The 16,790-nt window shown below is 45.6% G+C and overlaps 1 protein-coding gene across 3 annotated transcripts in view; it reads left to right on the top strand.

The window, feature by feature from the left end:
* Positions 1 to 248: 248 nt before the first annotated feature.
* The window catches only part of LOC126458126 (beta-1,4-N-acetylgalactosaminyltransferase bre-4-like), a 506,064-nt gene continuing 489,522 nt past the window's right edge, over positions 249 to 16,790 (top strand). The window contains exons 1-2 of one of the 3 annotated variants that reach the window (XM_050094962.1): positions 249 to 534; positions 2,487 to 2,556. The gene's annotated coding sequence lies outside the window, so the exon portion shown is untranslated. The remainder of the gene's footprint in view (positions 535 to 2,486; positions 2,557 to 16,790) is intronic. The other 2 variants (XM_050094961.1, XM_050094960.1) reach the window with 2 other exon arrangements.

Genomic DNA, 16,790 nt, shown 5'->3' on the forward strand with positions numbered 1-16,790 from the left:
CTTTTGACTTCTCTAGCTTCATTCGCCCTTGCCCAATTGCGTACTAGCGTTACACCGGTGGAAAGCAAAGTGAAAACTTTTGCGCACTAAATGTTTACTAGTTTCAGTCAGCTGTAGAAGTTGACAGACGATCGTAGTTCCAATTCTGGTCAGCAGATGGCAGCAAGTAACAACGCTTTCTGCCGCCAAGCTCGGTTGCTTGGAGCTCGGCTCCTCGCAGAATCCTTGTCGATCAGTCGCCGCAGTCGACTTGCTGGGTCGGACGCGTGTGGCCCTGTGTAGCGGTCGAGTGGTTTGTTTAGTTTTAGTGTGCTTCTGTCACGCTGAGTGGGAGGTGCAGGTTAAGTATTTGTTCTCAACACAGTGAATTCAGTGTACATGCTGTGACAGTGGCCTTTGCGGCACATGCTGTGCTAAACACTGCTCTCCTGACGGAGCTATACTATTTAGTCTTTGTGAAGAAGAACATCTGTTTCAACGAGCGGCTCTTGCTGTAGACAGTCACCCAGAGGAAGACATGTGCTTTTCCATGTGGTAAGTCTACATGTTACTTATAGAGCTTAGTCCATTTTACATATACCGATAGTTCTCTGTAGAGCAAGCAATTTTCGTTTTGAAAGTTTTCTTGTTGAAAGCTTTGTTTCGTGAAAAAGGAAAAGCTGCCAATCCAGCCGTTGTGTGCAGGAACAAGAACGAATAGCGGTTGCAACACCCATGTCCAGAAATCACCAGGGATTTGCGTAACTAGAAACTAATCTTGTGGCATGCTGTCGTTCACCGGGTTCGAAACTGGACCTTCACTTGGCCGCGTATCCAGCTGTTTCCGTACACCATATTGTTTGTGAGCTTTAGTTTGCATAATTTCGGCCATACTTTGGAAGAACGTGAAACTTTACTCAGTCTCTGACATTATTTGCTTCACAATGGAAGCCCCTTGTACGATAATTTTGCTCTTTGCTAGTACTTCACCAGTTAGCTTGCCTTAACGTCGTGTGTTGGAACTCTGACAGTTCCAGAGGTAACTGTCATTACGTTGGAATTGACTCTGTTGTTGCACAAGTTCTGTTAAATCAATTTTCGCGCAAGTATAGAAAAAGATCTTGAGAAATATCCTTTTTTCTGTAAGTTGCGTCCTCGGAACACAAACATGCGGATTTGAGGCCCATTATGGCTCCGAATCGGTCAGCAGATTAAACAGTTTGGTTGCACTTGATTTTGGCATGATGCTGCGAAGCTGATGGTTTCTCAAATTTACATAGTTGTATTTTCAGTTACATTCACAATGAAATGTTCAGTGTGACAACACTGTCACGGAACTGGACATAATGCGTTTGTTCTGTTGATTACTTCTTTTTAGATGCCCTCCGCCGCTTAACGTAATTACAGCGTTTGCATTCCCTGCAGGACTATACACAACAAACTGGTCTCACAGTTCATTCGTTTTTACACCGAGTACGGTAATGGCAAATTCCTGGGCTAATATATAGGGAAGAAACATTACAAGCTTAGGCGTTGCATATACTGCTAACTGCGATTACCACGTAATGAGAACAAAAAAAGATACATATGGGTATTTATATTTGTGTGGGCCGCATGCCACTATTAGCATTGAACCATATGGTACACATTTCCAGTCTGGTTACCTTTTACAGGTGTGCGTTGTATAGGGACACAAGTTACATACATCAAGCATAGAATTAATGTGGTGTAATAGATTTAAAGAAAAGTGTCAGTTTTTCCAGCAGGTTCACACTACTGGTAATGATACAAAGGAACTAAACGCCAACGAATAGCAAAAATGCGATAAAAGCTCGAAAACAGGGTAATCATGCCACTGGAACCTTACACCACTTAATTGGTTGTGATGGGTCTGAAACATTTTCGTAGACCTACAGCAATGTTTGTTTATCCTGAGACAGGTTTTAGGCTAGCTGCTGAAATATAAGAAATACTCATTTAACAAACTTTTGCGTGATTATAAACATACAAACGTTGATTTAACTTCCTTATCAACTTCTCATTTGTGGTCTTGTTGACCATAGAAATGGTTGTGGACTTTAGCTAAATAATAACCCAAGTAACTTATGAAACTTTGGGTTTCCGGCAGTTGATCGCGGATATGCTCTGAGACATAACTAATTTGGGGTCTAGTGTAGCAGGGGATACAACCCGTCGGCTTTGGACAATGACGTCACAAGTCGCCAGATAGCAGTTTACCATTTTCGCTTTTGCTGTTATGTTTCAGTTTCGTTTTTTTACTGATTGCTTAATAAAGTGGATCTCTTTATTCTATCTCGTGAGATTTTGTTTTTAAAAAGCCAAAAAACACTTATCAGCCACTGAAGGGAGCTACAACACTAAGAAGAATCGCTTCTCGATTGGCGACTTGTGACGTCAATGTCCAAAGCCGACGGGTTGTATCCCCTGCTACACTGGTCCCCTAATTTGACAGTCACGGCGTGAAAGATTCTCCTTCGTTCTTTCAGTGTACGCAGGTTGAATTGCACAGGACGCCAATAATCGATTTGCCATAGTGACAACACGCTAAGAGCTACGGTAAGTAATTTGGTCTTACTTTGGTAACATGCACAGGTAAATACTGGGTGGTTATAATAAGTGCAGCTACTTATAGAGGTCCAATGTGGGCTGTAATTGTTGTATGGTAGCGATACGATAGAAAGTGTGATAGTTATGTTAATGCGTTAGTGCGGGACCGACGTATGCTAAAAAATTTCGTTTTGGCCACCAAGTGGAACACGCTTGCTGTGGGTGTAAGAAAGATGTATAGAAATGTTACCGTATGTAATGGATTAGAAACGAGATGTGGACAGAAAAGGTCAAACAAGTGAGAAAGGCGTAACGTTATTAACTATAACGGGTTGTCAAGTGACAGCGTGGATGTCATACCGTCACACAGTGTACGATGCCAGATTTGCACCTTGAGGTCAAAACTGGAACTATTTTTTTCAGCATAAATCGGTTCGGAGATAACGCATTAGCATATCTACAAAATTTCGCTGCCGCAAGATAATTACGGCCACATTGGACCTCCTTGAATAGCTGTACTTACAATTACAACTAACAGATGTTTCGCCAGTATAGTTAATGTCAGCATGAATGCTGCTGCTGCCCCCCCCCCCCCCCCCCCCATGTCAGAAGATGAAAGTTATCTCTACTATATCACCCACTGCGAAGTTCCACTTCAGTTAGTATTTTTGGACAAAATATTGTGCTTTGAGACAGGGGGAGCTGAAGGCTAGTGAAGCTGCAGTGTGAAATGTGTCCACTTCAGCAACAGACAAAGAAAACGATGGTGGTGCCACTGCCATTTAGTGCATTACGTAGGAGAACCTCCCGATGTTATGTTGGGAAGTAACAGAAAGAAACGTAAGTGCAAAATGAACATTTTTGTTGTCCTTGTGGCATGCTCCTTTTTCTTAGGATATATTCAAAACTTTCCTGATGCATGTAAGCGTATTCCGCTATATGGGAAAAAATCCAAATAAAATTTACACCAACTGGACTGACAGTTTATTTCTTGAAAGACATCAGTCGCCGTTGACTGTAAAAAATATTTATTATTGACAGTTTATTCGTTACGCTAAGTGCGGTAACGGCAAAGTCGTGGGTTACTATATAGGGAAGAAAATTTACAAGCTTAAACGTTGCATATGCTACTCACTGCGATTACCACGCAATAAGAACAAAAATAGATACATTTAGGTATTTATATTTGTGTGGGCCGCTGGCCACTCAGCGGTGTGCCATATGGTACACACTTCTAAGCGTGGTTGCATTTTTCAGATTGAATAGGGACGCAAGTTATACACATCCAGCGTAGTGTTAATTTGGTGTAAAAGATCTAAACAAAATGTCAGTTTTTCCGGCACGTTCACACTGCTGGTAATTATTCAGTGGAACTAAACACAGACGAATAACATAGGGAGTAACTGCTAACTGCGTATGAACACTTGATACTGGTTTCTCACTGCAAACTACAGTGAAGCACTGAATGAAGGCTTTCCTTACAAGAAATGTATCTCCATAATCTACAAATAAATAAATGTGTAGCAGAGGTTACGGTTTGCGAGATAGTGTTCGCGTTCCGTTCACGGAGAGGACGTGTTACTGACGCGATGAGACTATTTGTATTCAGTCATATCATCGTAAAAAAAAGACTCACTTTTATAGAAATTTGACAAGAGACGTATGACCCATCTGGGAATGAAAACCTTCCGTTTTGGAATTAACGTGGATTCTGAAATCAGATTTTGTGGAATGTAGCTCGTTCATGAGACGCAGAAGATAGCAGCACCTGTGTTAATAAAGTGTTCCTAAACTTCTGTGAGCTATTCAGTACTGTTCTGGACTATCGCCGAATGAACACAATACGGGCCTACGAATATCAGACCACTCTGTGACTGGATTGAAGAGTTCCTAACAAATGCGTGCGTTTTCATACATCCACGTCGCGTATCTTGCCTCAGGAAATTGCTTGTTTGTAACACAAGTGTCAACTATGTGAATGCTGCGGCGTCTGAAGCACTACCACCACGAACTGGTTGAACAGCGACATGGCTGCTACTTCCCCTGACGCGGCTGTAGAGTCGCCCTCTATTAAATACTCTAGGAAGTTTTTCCTTCGTTCATTAGCCAAGCCACCAGAAAAAAATCATACAGAGAAGCTTTTCTGCGGCGGTGTTTTACCATCATAGCTGATAAAGGTAATGAGAAGCCCAGTATTTTGTTCAGTTAAGTGTTAACAGCAGATTGTATGAAACGCAGCAAATTAAGACCACTTTGAAAGAAGCCGTGCAGGGTTCGCTGGAAAAAGACTTTGATTTTCTCAAACACAAAGAATTGCTTTGGAAAGTTCACGTATATAATCATCATGCTATATTTTCCACTCGACATACACCGAATCGTTCTTAGAATCGCTGAAGCCAAGGAGCTTCATACAGTTAGAGGAGGTCTAATCACCAACCCTTGCTTGCTAGATAGGGTGGACCCACATCCACGATAGCAACATCTGGAAAACATAAAAAAGATATCTCTAACAACACGATTAGAAGCTGTATCGAGGACATGCGTTTGGATATTTTGGCTACGGTGAGTCATTTTTTTTTTTACACTGCAGTTACATGAATGCTCCCAGCTGAGTGTCTGTATTAGATAAATAAGATGACTGTCTGAGAAAAGAACTGAACACTGCTACAAGCTGCAAAGATATTTTCTGATCAGTGAAGAATTTTTCTGAGAAAAATGACATGCATGGGTCAAAGTTGGTAAGTGTACGCACAGAGCACATTCCGTGCTGGGCTTTTGCTCTAGATCTCACACAGTGGCGAAACAAGTGATTCCAAATGCAACATTCAGCCACTGCAATATACTTCGCTATGCTTTAGTAGTGAAAACACTTCTGCGTAGTTTGTTGAGTGTACTCACTCAGGTTCTATGGATTGTAAACTACATACGAGGTAGTGCAAGAAACAAGAGTTCTCAAACAGTTGTGCAAAGAAGTCGGAGCTAAATTCGATGTGCTTTTGTTTCGCGTAGAAGACAGCCAACCATCATGGAGCAAGATGTTACATAGAGAACTCCACCTTCAACAAGAGATTGCGTTGTTTCTGGAAAGGGCTAGGAAGGAGGAGGAGAGACATTCAGCATGCCAAAACAACAGATCATATATTTCCAAAGTGACATATCGTCGAGGTTTTTTTGAAGTACACTTAACCTCGGTTTACCAGGAATAATTGCAAATATTTTGATAACACAAGATAAACTTGCCAGTTTTCCTCGTAGATTGGAGTTTCGTCAACACAGTTAAAGCTCAGTTAATTCTATGTTATCAGACGGTTTTTCACGCATGAAATAAGTCAGCACATATCAGTAATAGATCTATCAGTAACTGTTTCCCTGATATGAAAGATTTAACACCGTTTTTTTGTGAATAAAGGAATGTTTTCCCATAAAGGAGAAATCTTGCCTCCTCCTGGGCACTTCGGGTGCAGAACTTTTATCTATTACAAAATTCTCGCCTGTGTCCAGCAATGATTGTTTGCTGCTCTACTAAGCTGTATATTGAACATTGCCGAGTGCGCCTTAAAATGCTATGGCTTCAACAGTCATTTATCTTTTTGGGTTTTTATTATGGAAAATTATGGTGATTCCTTGGTGCGGCGGCTGTTTGGGCCCCGTCCTGCATTTATGGTGGAGGCTAAGCTTTAAAAATAACAGCCGAAATAGCACCCTCAATATTTTTTCTGCCACTTCCTCGTAACGCCCCTATCTAGCTGTAAAAAGTGACTGACCAACACTGTCACGTTCGGATTCCCAGCACAACTTGATCATGGCAGCAGTGTAAGTCCTGTCATCTCCCCCCCCCCCCCCCCCAAAAAAATTGCGTTAAGCAAGAAAACAGAAGGCATCCAAATAACGCAATAAATCCAGGAACTTGCTCCCGCTTGAAGTTTTGTAAGTAAATAATATTGTAGATGGCACTGAAGTTGGATATACATTTTATAGTTTATTTTGTTCCTCCACTTCGAGCATTATCAGAAGTTGGTAACAATCGTTTTGACTTGTTTTTTCATCACATCTTTTAGTGTTAATTTTCAGCATAACGTTATGGGAATGTAATAAATACCTTTATTTTCTAGCTTTATTTCGTACCTGGATGGATACCGTTGGTTTAATCATGCGAAGATGTAATTTCAGATTGTTGAATCGAATGGATGACATTCATCTCGATGTTAATAACGTGAGAAGTTGTACTTTGCGCATACTATCAAAGTAAGGTTATTGTTTAGGAATCAAAGTAATTTACCTTAAAAAATACAAAACGGATAGCACTCGTTTGGATACAATAAGTTTCGCGCACTTCTTATTAGTTATCGAGGCACGTCACATCTGCAAACTTCTCGAATTAATTACGTCAAAACTAGTAATTTTAGAACCGTGCTGCCTTCTTGGCAAAATTTCTGCGGACGCCCATGAATTTAAATGCACTGTAATGAGCCTGGGATGGTGTTGGTAGTTTCGTGGTGTTCAGATGACCTCCGTATATTCTCAAAGAATGAATTACGTTCAAGAATGTCGTGAGTAGACGAACGCATGGTTTTAACAAATACGGGGCGGTGTGGCGCAGTAGCTGTATAATCACTGGAATCTCATTTTGGAGGCGTGTGAGGTTCAAATCCCCGTCTGGTAATCCGCGTTTAGATTAGCCACGGTTCCCCTAAATGAAATGCTGGGATGGTTACTTCGAAGAAAGACTGCTCTAGATTCCCCCACCCTTCCCCCTCACATCCTAGGCCATTCAGAGTTGGTACCGCTCCTATCAATCGTTGTCGACGGAGCATTAAATTCTAACCTTTCTTTTTGAAAAAGTAAGAGGATGCGGTTTGAAATTTGTTGGTTTACCTTTTATCGCATCCTATTACGATTTAATACTTTAAGAACAACGTGCTGGCTAGCAACTTTTAAAAATTTTTGATGGTTATAGTGTCGTCACTGCAGGATAATGAGTATTAACTGACCCTACCGATACGGTTTGTCGACACCATCCTGTGACGTAATGATGAGACGTGTGACGCCATACATGCTCAAACAGGGAAAGAATACGACAGTTTGGTTTTGGTTTGTTACTTTTAGAGATGTAGGTTGTGATGACAAACTGATCTGTAGATTATCTTGAAATCTAAGTTAGGTTGAAAGCTGCCAGCTTTATTGCGATCTGGGGAAGCTGTATCGAAGGCTTCATTTAATACGAAGACTGCATACTCTGAATATTTTCATAGCACTGTCTATAAATAGCAGTACAGGTGGCAAGATGATGACAGGTGGAGTTGGATTGCACAAGACGGGTGCGGCAGAGCTTGCCATCACTACATATGGAACGCTTTATTACATTGTACCAATTGGCTTCCACTTTTGCTAGTAGCTTCCATTTCTGCGGGGCTAAAGGGTCGTGTTACAACGACCGACAATGGTTTACACTATTTTTATGTTCTTCTAGAGCTGTCGTTCAATGTCTTTCGAGTTCCATAATGTAGGTCTATTCCGCTGGTAAGTATCGTATTTGAACCTCAGACGTGGCACCGTTTCGGGTAAATAAGAGTAAGTTGGCTAATAAAACGAAAAAAAAGTTTAACTAGTTTCATGAAAAAAAGCAGTGACCTATTGTAGTCTAATGCAAAAATGAATTCATCGAGACAAATGAATTTTTCGGGTATGAATAAGAATCCGTGAACCTTTTTGAGAGAGCAAAACAATAGGAGTGCTCATTGTATTGTTTCAGAGGTTGATAAAATGGGCGTTTTGTCTGCTTGCCGGGAAACTTCCAGCAGAGCAGTGAGAGTAATGGAAGTTGTTACGGAACTCTACTCCACGCGACGTCAACGAGTCACAGTGAAAGCGTAGCCAGCGAGAGGCACCGGAGAATTGCGATAAGGGAAACTTAAAACGATCTGCGCGCTGTGAATAAGGCATAATTCTCGAACAAAATGACGCGAGGAAAATTACGACGTAATCCAGGTTCGTTAATATTCTGTGTAATTATGCAGTAATGAAGCGAGAACAGAGGCCACAAAATGATTGCCACCCGGAAGAGGAATCGTCGAATAACGCAATCGTGAAACACGTCATAGCTCAGTAGTTAGTGTCAGTGTACAGTCTGAGACGAATGGCGTTTCCACATCGAGTAACTTTTGAGGCGTTAGACATAGTTTTAGCGTCTTCACCTAGATGAATAGTGACACGGGCTAATGCATTTCGGCGACTAAATTACAGAGATACAGCCCCCCAGGGGGTCCACAACTCTTTTGTGGACACGTGCGTAGCGAGCACGGGACCCCGAGCTAATGTGGCCCTCCTTCCTTTCCGGGCTGCATACCTTCCCTTCCCTTTCCGCATCCCTCCCCGTCCCCAATCTTCGCCCCCCCCCCCTCACCTCTGTCTCTTTCCTTCCTTTCTCCCCCTCTGGGAGTATGGTTTGTGCCTACGTCCGGAGACGGACGCTCGAAACTGTTCCAAATTCCTTGCTCTTACACTTGCCAGTCCTCGTCCTTCCTCTGTCCTTCTCTTTTCCTTCCCTCTTCTCCTTGCCCTTTTCTCCGCTACGGCGTTTGAGACCCCCTCTTCTTTCCTTTCCCTTTCTCTTCTTTCCTCCCTGTGCGTGTCTGAAGGCCGACCCACGCACTTCCATGCGTAGCCGGTGACGGGGTAACGCGTAATTCCCCGCCCCGGGTAGACAGGTAGGACACGTACGTACCCCCTGGTAACGGCCAGGCCCAGGGAGGGGTGATTACCCGAGCTGATACCTTCCGAAAGTGCCGATTGGTCCCTCCGTCCGTTTGTCGGGAGGTGTGACCTGAGGTGTGAACAATCACCTAAGGCGGGTGTGCCCTCGGCGAGGGCCCCCACAAGGGAGGAGCGCGCCATCGGAGACGCCGGTAATCATGGGGGATTCTTCCGCAATGGTTTCCTCACCTTCCACTATGTCTGCTCACAAACGTAAGTTCACTGAGTCTCAGCCACAGACTGTTCTTCCATCGTTGCCACAGTTCCTTGTTGTTTCTCGGTCTGACGAAGGTCACGACTTTTCCACGGTCAACCCTTTCATTATACAGAAAGGTGTCGACGCAATTGCGGGTCCTGTAAAGTCTTGTTCCAGATTACGGAACGGCACCCTGTTGTTAGAAACACACAGTGCCCTCCAGGCTCAAAAATTGCTGCCTACTTCTCTGCTCCACACCTTCCCTGTCCGGGTGGAACCGCACCGTACCTTAAATTCCTCGCGTGGAGTCGTTTATACGCGCTCCCTCGATGGATTGTCTGACGAAGAAATTCAGCATTACCTGTCTGACCAGGGCGTCACAGCTGTTCATCGGGTTATGAAAAGGGTTGATTCGAACATCATTCCAACCCGCACTGTCTTCTTGACATTTGACAAAGTTCAGCTCCCATCAAAAATCAAAGCAGGCTATGAGATAATTTCCGTTCGCCCTTATGTCCCAAACCCTACGCGTTGCTATCGATGTCAGCGGTTCAATCATACCAGCCAGTCCTGTTCCAATCCGGCCAAATGTGTTACTTGTGGCAGGGATGCCCATGAGGGTGCTTGTCCACCTCCATCCCCTCGCTGCATCAACTGTATGGGTGACCACGCTGCCTCCTCTCGAGATTGCCCCGTTTTTAAGGATGAAAAGCTCATCCAGGAAATAAGAGTGAAGGAAAAGGTGTCGACCTTTGCTGCTCGAAAGTTACTCGCCAGTCGACAGCCCACCGTGCCTCAGAAAGGTAAATACAGCGCTGTCCTTGCTTCTCCTCGACCAACAAAGGAGGCGGCCACGCAGACTTGCGACTTCACCTTTAGTACCACGGTCGTCAGATCGGCCAGCGCAAAGATCGCCCGTTCAACCTCACCCCTTTCGCCTGCCCACTCTATGGCTCACCCTTCATCGGGTTCTGTTAAATCTCGAGCCCAAAAGTCAGACGCCAAGTCTTCGAAAAAAGAGCATTCTCGTGAAGAGTTTTTACGTACCGCAACTTCACAACCATCGGTTCCTCCTTCATCTAAACATCATACTTCTAAGAAGGCTACGAAGAAACACAGTTCCTCTCCTTCTCCGCCAAGGCGTGTCCCATCTACAGCACCACCTGGCGGAAATCGCCCTCGGCCATCTTCTGTGTCGCCGAGGCGCACTGCTGGTGGCCGGTCAACTGGCCGATCGTTGGTGGCAGGAGCTGCTCCTGACCAACCTATGGATCAGGATCTTCTGCCTTCGACTGAATGCCATTCCATGCTGTCGGTCGCAAGCTCTGAGCAGTCGTTGAGTTGACAGCACCCTTGGTCACGTTCCTCCATTTTCTGTTCACCCTATGTCCATTATCCACTGGAATATCCGCGGCATTCGCGCCAATCGGGAGGAATTGTCGATCCTTTTACGATCCTACTCGCCGGTCATCTTCTGTCTTCAGGAAACAAAGCTGCGTCCCCATGACCGCTTTGTTCTCCCTCATTTTCAGTCCGTCCGATATGACCTCCCCTCTGTTGAAGGCACTCCAGCCCATGGAGGACTCATGATTCTGCTCCATGATACTCTCCATTATCACCCAATCCCCTTAAACACTTCCTTCCAAGCTGTCGCCGTCCGTCTTTCCCTTTCTGGATACACGTTCTCTCTTTGTACGGTATACATTCCATCGTCTACACCAATGGCACGAGCTGATCTCCTTCATCTTCTTGATCAGCTTCCACCCCCCTATTTGCTGGTTGGGGACTTCAATGCCCACCACCCGCTTTGGGGATCTCCACATCCTTGTCCACGTGGCTCACTATTGCTAGACGTCTTCCACCAAGCGGATCTAGTCTGCCTCAACACTGGGGTACCCACATTTTTGTCTGCCTCCACGGCAAATTTATCTCATTTGGACCTTGCGGTCGGTACTGTTCCGCTAGCTCGGCGCTTCGAATGGTTCGCCCTTGATGATACACACTCGAGTGACCACTTTCCATGTGTTCTTCGACTGCAGCCTCAACTGCCATATATGCGCTCGCGTCGCTGGAAGTTTGCCCAAGCCGATTGGACACTTTTTTCGTCTCTAGCGACATTCGATGACCGTCGCTTCCCCAGCGTCGACGATGAGGTCACACATTTTACCGACGTTATTCTCACAGCTGCGGAACGTTCAATACCACGCACCTCCGAATTGCCCCGGCGCCCTCCAGTTCCTTGGTGGAACGAGGCATGCCGTGACGCAATACGTGAGCGGCGACGTGCTCTTCGCATTTTCCGTCACCATCCAACTTTGGCCAACTGTATCCGATATAAGCAGCTCCGTGCGCGATGCCGTCGCGTCATCCGCGATAGCAAGAAGGCAAGCTGGAAATACTTTATTCGCTCATTTAACACCTTCACTCCCTCCTCGGAAGTTTGGAGTCGGCTTCGACGGTTCTCAGGCGCGCCTAGTTTCTCCCCGGTCTCTGGGCTCACGGTCGCGCATGATACCTTAGTGGACCCCGTCGCAATTTCTAACTCATTGGGTCAGCACTTTGCTGAGATTTCGAGCTCTTCAAATTACCCGCCAGCGTTTCTCCCGAAGAAACGTGCAGCGGAAGTGCGACATCTTGCTTTCTCCTCTCACAATCACGAAAGCTACAATACTGTTTTCTCCATGCGCGAACTCCAACATGCACTCTCTTCTTCTCGCTCCTCCGCCCCAGGACCGGATGGTATCCATGTCCAAATGTTGCTGCATTTATCAACCCATAGCCTGCGTTACCTCCTTCGCCTTTATAATCGAATTTGGACCGACAGTACCTTTCCCAGGCGATGGCGGGAAGCTATTGTCGTTCCCGTTCCGAAACCTGGAAAGGACAAACATCTCCCCTCTAGCTACCGCCCCATTTCTCTCACGAGTAGTGTCTGTAAGGTTTTGGAGCGTATGGTGAATTACCGTTTAGCTTGGTGGCTGGAGTCCCGCAGTCTTTTAACACCAGCCCAATGCGGATTCCGAAAGCATCGTTCTGCCGTTGACCATCTTGTTGCTCTCTCCACTTATATCATGAACAATTTTCTCCGGAAACGCCAAACGGTAGCAATATTTTTTGATCTGGAGAGAGCATACGATACCTGTTGGAGGACAGGCATTCTCCGCACACTGTTCTCTTGGGGCTTTCGAGGCCGGCTGCCCCTTTTTCTTCGCGAATTTATGGCAGAGCGCACATTTAGGGTGCGGGTGAACACTACTCTCTCCCGTACTTTCTCCCAAGAAAACGGGGTACCCCAGGGCTCCGTGCTGAGTGTTGTACTGTTTGCCATCGCCATTAATCCAATTATGGATTGTCTCCTTCCTGATGTCTCGGGCTCCCTCTTTGTGGACGATTTTGCGATCTACTACAGCTCTCAACGGACCAGCCTTCTTGAAAGACGTCTTCAAGGATGTCTCGATCGCCTCCACTCGTGGAGCATCGAAACCGGCTTCCGTTTCTCACCCAGTAAGACCGTTTGTGTAAATTTTTGGCGACGTAAGGAGTTTCTTCCGCCCTCCTTACGTCTAGGTCCTGTCAACCTTCCGTTTTCCGACGTCGCTAAATTCTTGGGTCTTATGTTTGACAGAAAACTGTGCTGGTCCTCCCACGTTTCCTATCTTTCGGCTCGCTGTCTGCGTTCGCTTAACGCCCTCCGTGTCCTGAATGGTACCTCTTGGGGAGCGGACCGAGTGGTCCTTCTCCGCCTCTATCGCGCCTTAGTGCGCTCGAAATTGGATTATGGAAGCATAGTCTACTCCTCTGCTCGGCCGTCTATTCTTCGGCGTCTCGACTCTATCCACCACCGTGGATTACGTTTAGTATCTGGAGCTTTTTACACCAGCCCTGTGGAAAGCCTTTATGCTGAGACTGCTGAACCTCCGCTGTCCAATCGGCGGGCAGTCCTTCTGAGTCGTTATGCTAGCCATCTGTCTTCCATGCCTGCTAATCCAGCGCATGACCTTTTTTTCGACGCCTCCTTTGATGTCGGGTATGCAGGCCGCTCCTCCTCCCTACTACCCCCGGGAGTCCGCTTCCGTCAACTGCTCCATTCTCTTTCCTTCCGCTTTCCTAAAACCTTCTTGACAACTTGGGGTACAGCACCGCCTTGGCTCCGTCCCCGGATCAACTTGCTCAGAGACCTATGTCAATTTCCCAAGGATGGTACCCCTACACTTGTTTACCGTCGGGCATTTGCTGCTCTATGTGCACAAATGACGGATGCCACATTTATTTACACCGATGGCTCGAAAACATCGTTAGGTGTAGGGAGTGCCTATATTGTTGGCGACACCCCAAATAACTTTCGGCTTCCCGACCAGTGTTCGGTTTATACTGCGGAGCTTTACGCTGTTCTCCAGGCTGTCCACTACATCCGCCGCCATCAGCGGATACAGTACGTAATCTGCTCAGATTCTCTCAGCTCTCTCCTAAGTCTCCAAGCTCTTTACCCTGTGCACCCTCTGGTCCACCGGATTCAGGACTGTCTGCGCTTGCTCCACCTGGGGGGCGTCTCAGTGGCGTTCCTCTGGCTCCCGGGACACGCTGGTATCTGTGGAAATGAGGCGGCCGATATAGCGGCCAAGGCTGCAGTCTCTCTTCCTCGGCCAGCTATTCAGTCTCTTCCGTTTACCGATCTACGGAGCGTTTTATGCCGCCAAGCTGCTCATTTATGGCATGCGCATTGGTCAACACTTCCCCACAATAAATTGCGGGAAGTGAAAGCCCTTCCTTGCGCTTGGACCTCTTCCTCCCGAACGCGTCGTCGGGAGGAGGTAGTTTTAGCTCGACTCCGGATAGGGCACTGTCTTTTTAGTCATCGACATCTTTTAAGCGGTGATCCTCCCCCACTCTGTCCCCACTGCTCTCAGCTGTGGACGGTCAGACACCTTTTAATTGAATGCCCCTATTTTAATCCATTACGCTCCCGTCTACAGCTATCGCCTGATCTATCGTCGATTTTAGCAGATGACACGCGCTCAGCTGACCGCGTTCTACAGTTTATTAGTGACAGTGAAATGACGTCAGTCATTTGAAGTTTTTTTTTGGGGACAACCAACCCCTTTCTATAGTGGATTTTTAAGCGTTCCTTCTGCCTTTAGTTACTCAAATTTTATGATTTTGTTCCCATTGCTGCTGATTTTAAATTTCGTTTTTTTCCTGTTTTCTATGTCACGGGCTGGGCGCTAATGACCATAGAAGTTTTGCGCCCTAAAAACCACAAACAAAAAAAAAAAAAAAAAAAAAAAAACAGAGATACAGGCACTAACTTTTTTAATGGAACTGATAGTCTTGCGCCAGAATTGATTTGTATTAAAGAAACTTAGTATTGTGACTTTTGTAGGTCTGACAAATTACACTGAAAAAAATACTTTGAATACTGGTTTTTTAAACAGTTGTTGCGAACGTTCGAACAACGCGCTGCCCTGATGTTCATTCTGTCTACGAAAACTACGAGGGCAGTTCAATAAGTAATGCAACACATTTTTTTTTCTCGGCCAATTTTGGTTGAATAAACCGGAAATTTCTTGTGGAATATTTTCAAACATTCCCGCTTCGTCTTGTGTAGTTTCATTGACTTCCGACAGGTGGCAGCGCTGTACGGAGCTGTTATAATGGTGTCTGTAACGGATGTGCGTTGCAAACAACGGGCAGTGATCGAGTTTCTTTTGGCGGAAAACCAGGGCATCTCAGATATTCATAGGCGCTTGCAGAATGTCTACGGTGATCTGGCAGTGGACAAAAGCATGGTGAGTCGTTGGGCAAAGCGTATGTCATCATCGCCGCAAGGTCAAGCAAGACTGTCTGATCTCCCGCGTGCGGGCCGGCCGTGCACAGCTGTGACTCCTGCAATGGCGGAGCGTGAGAACACACTCGTTCGAGATGATCGACGGATCACCATCAAACAACTCAGTGCTCAACTTGACATCTCTGTTGGTAGTGCTGTCACAATTGTTCACTAGTTGGGATATTCAAAGGTTTGTTCCCGCTGGGTCCCTCGTTGTCTAACCGAACACCATAAAGAGCAAAGGAGAACCATCTGTGCGGAATTGCTTGCTCGTCATGTGGCTGAGGGTGACAATTTCTTGTCAAAGATTGTTACAGGCGATGAAACATGGGTTCATCACTTCGAACCTGAAACAAAACGGCAATCAATGGAGTGGCGCCACACCCACTCCCCTACCAAGAAAAAGTTTAAAGCCATACCCTCAGCCGGTAAAGTCATGGTTACAGTCTTCTGGGACGCTGAAGGGGTTATTCTGTTCGATGTCCTTCCCCCTGGTCAAACGATCAACTCTGAAGTGTATTGTGCTACTCTTCAGAAATTGAAGAAACGACTTCAGCGTGTTCGTAGGCACAAAAATCTGAACGAACTTCTCCTTCTTCATGACAACGCAAGGCCTCACACAAGTCTTCGCACCCGAGAGGAGCTCACAAAACTTCAATGCACTGTTCTTCCCCATGCACCCTACAGCCCCGATCTCGCACCGTCGGATTTCCATATGTTAGGCCCAATGAAGGACGCAATCCGTGGGAGGCACTACGCGGATGATGAAGAAGTCATTGATGCAGTACGACGTTGGCTCCGACATCGACCAGTGGAATGGTACCGTGCAGGCATACAGGCCCTCATTTCAAGGTGGCGTAAGGCCGTAGCATTGAATGGAGATTACGGTAAAAAATAGTGTTGTGTAGCTAAAAGATTGGGGAATAACCTTGTGTATTTCAATGCTGAATAAAACAACCCCTGTTTCAGAAAAAAAATGTGTTGCATTACTTATTGAACTGCCCTCGTATCTTCGTTGAGGCAAACGATACGTAGTGTTTACGCCATTCTCGACGGAAAGTGCAATAAACCTCTGATAGAGCCATTCAAACAATCGCAACAGCAGCATAGAAGTACCATATTCCGTGTATTTTAACTTCGCAGATCTCGGTGTCGCAATTTTTTAGAAAGGAATTGATAAAATGCCAGACTATGAATCCAAAAGTCTTGGTGTCGATTCCCAGCCAGTCCTAGGACTTTTGTGCCAGATTTCTTTCATCTCTGGCAATGTTTATTAACGTCAGAAATGCCAAGTAGGATTGTGGTTTGGAATCTATGATAAATTGTAGGTCCCCCTGTAACTGGCAAACGCAACGACATACCGCCTCAAATAGAACCGTGCTGTTGAAATCCATAATCAATCTTTGGGTTGACGACAGTTGAAAGTTAATTTCTCTTGAGGTAAGCAGTTGTTACTTTATTTCCCTCGTA

Source organism: Schistocerca serialis, chromosome 2 (assembly GCF_023864345.2).
Source record: "Schistocerca serialis cubense isolate TAMUIC-IGC-003099 chromosome 2, iqSchSeri2.2, whole genome shotgun sequence".
NCBI lineage: Eukaryota > Metazoa > Arthropoda > Insecta > Orthoptera > Acrididae > Schistocerca > Schistocerca serialis.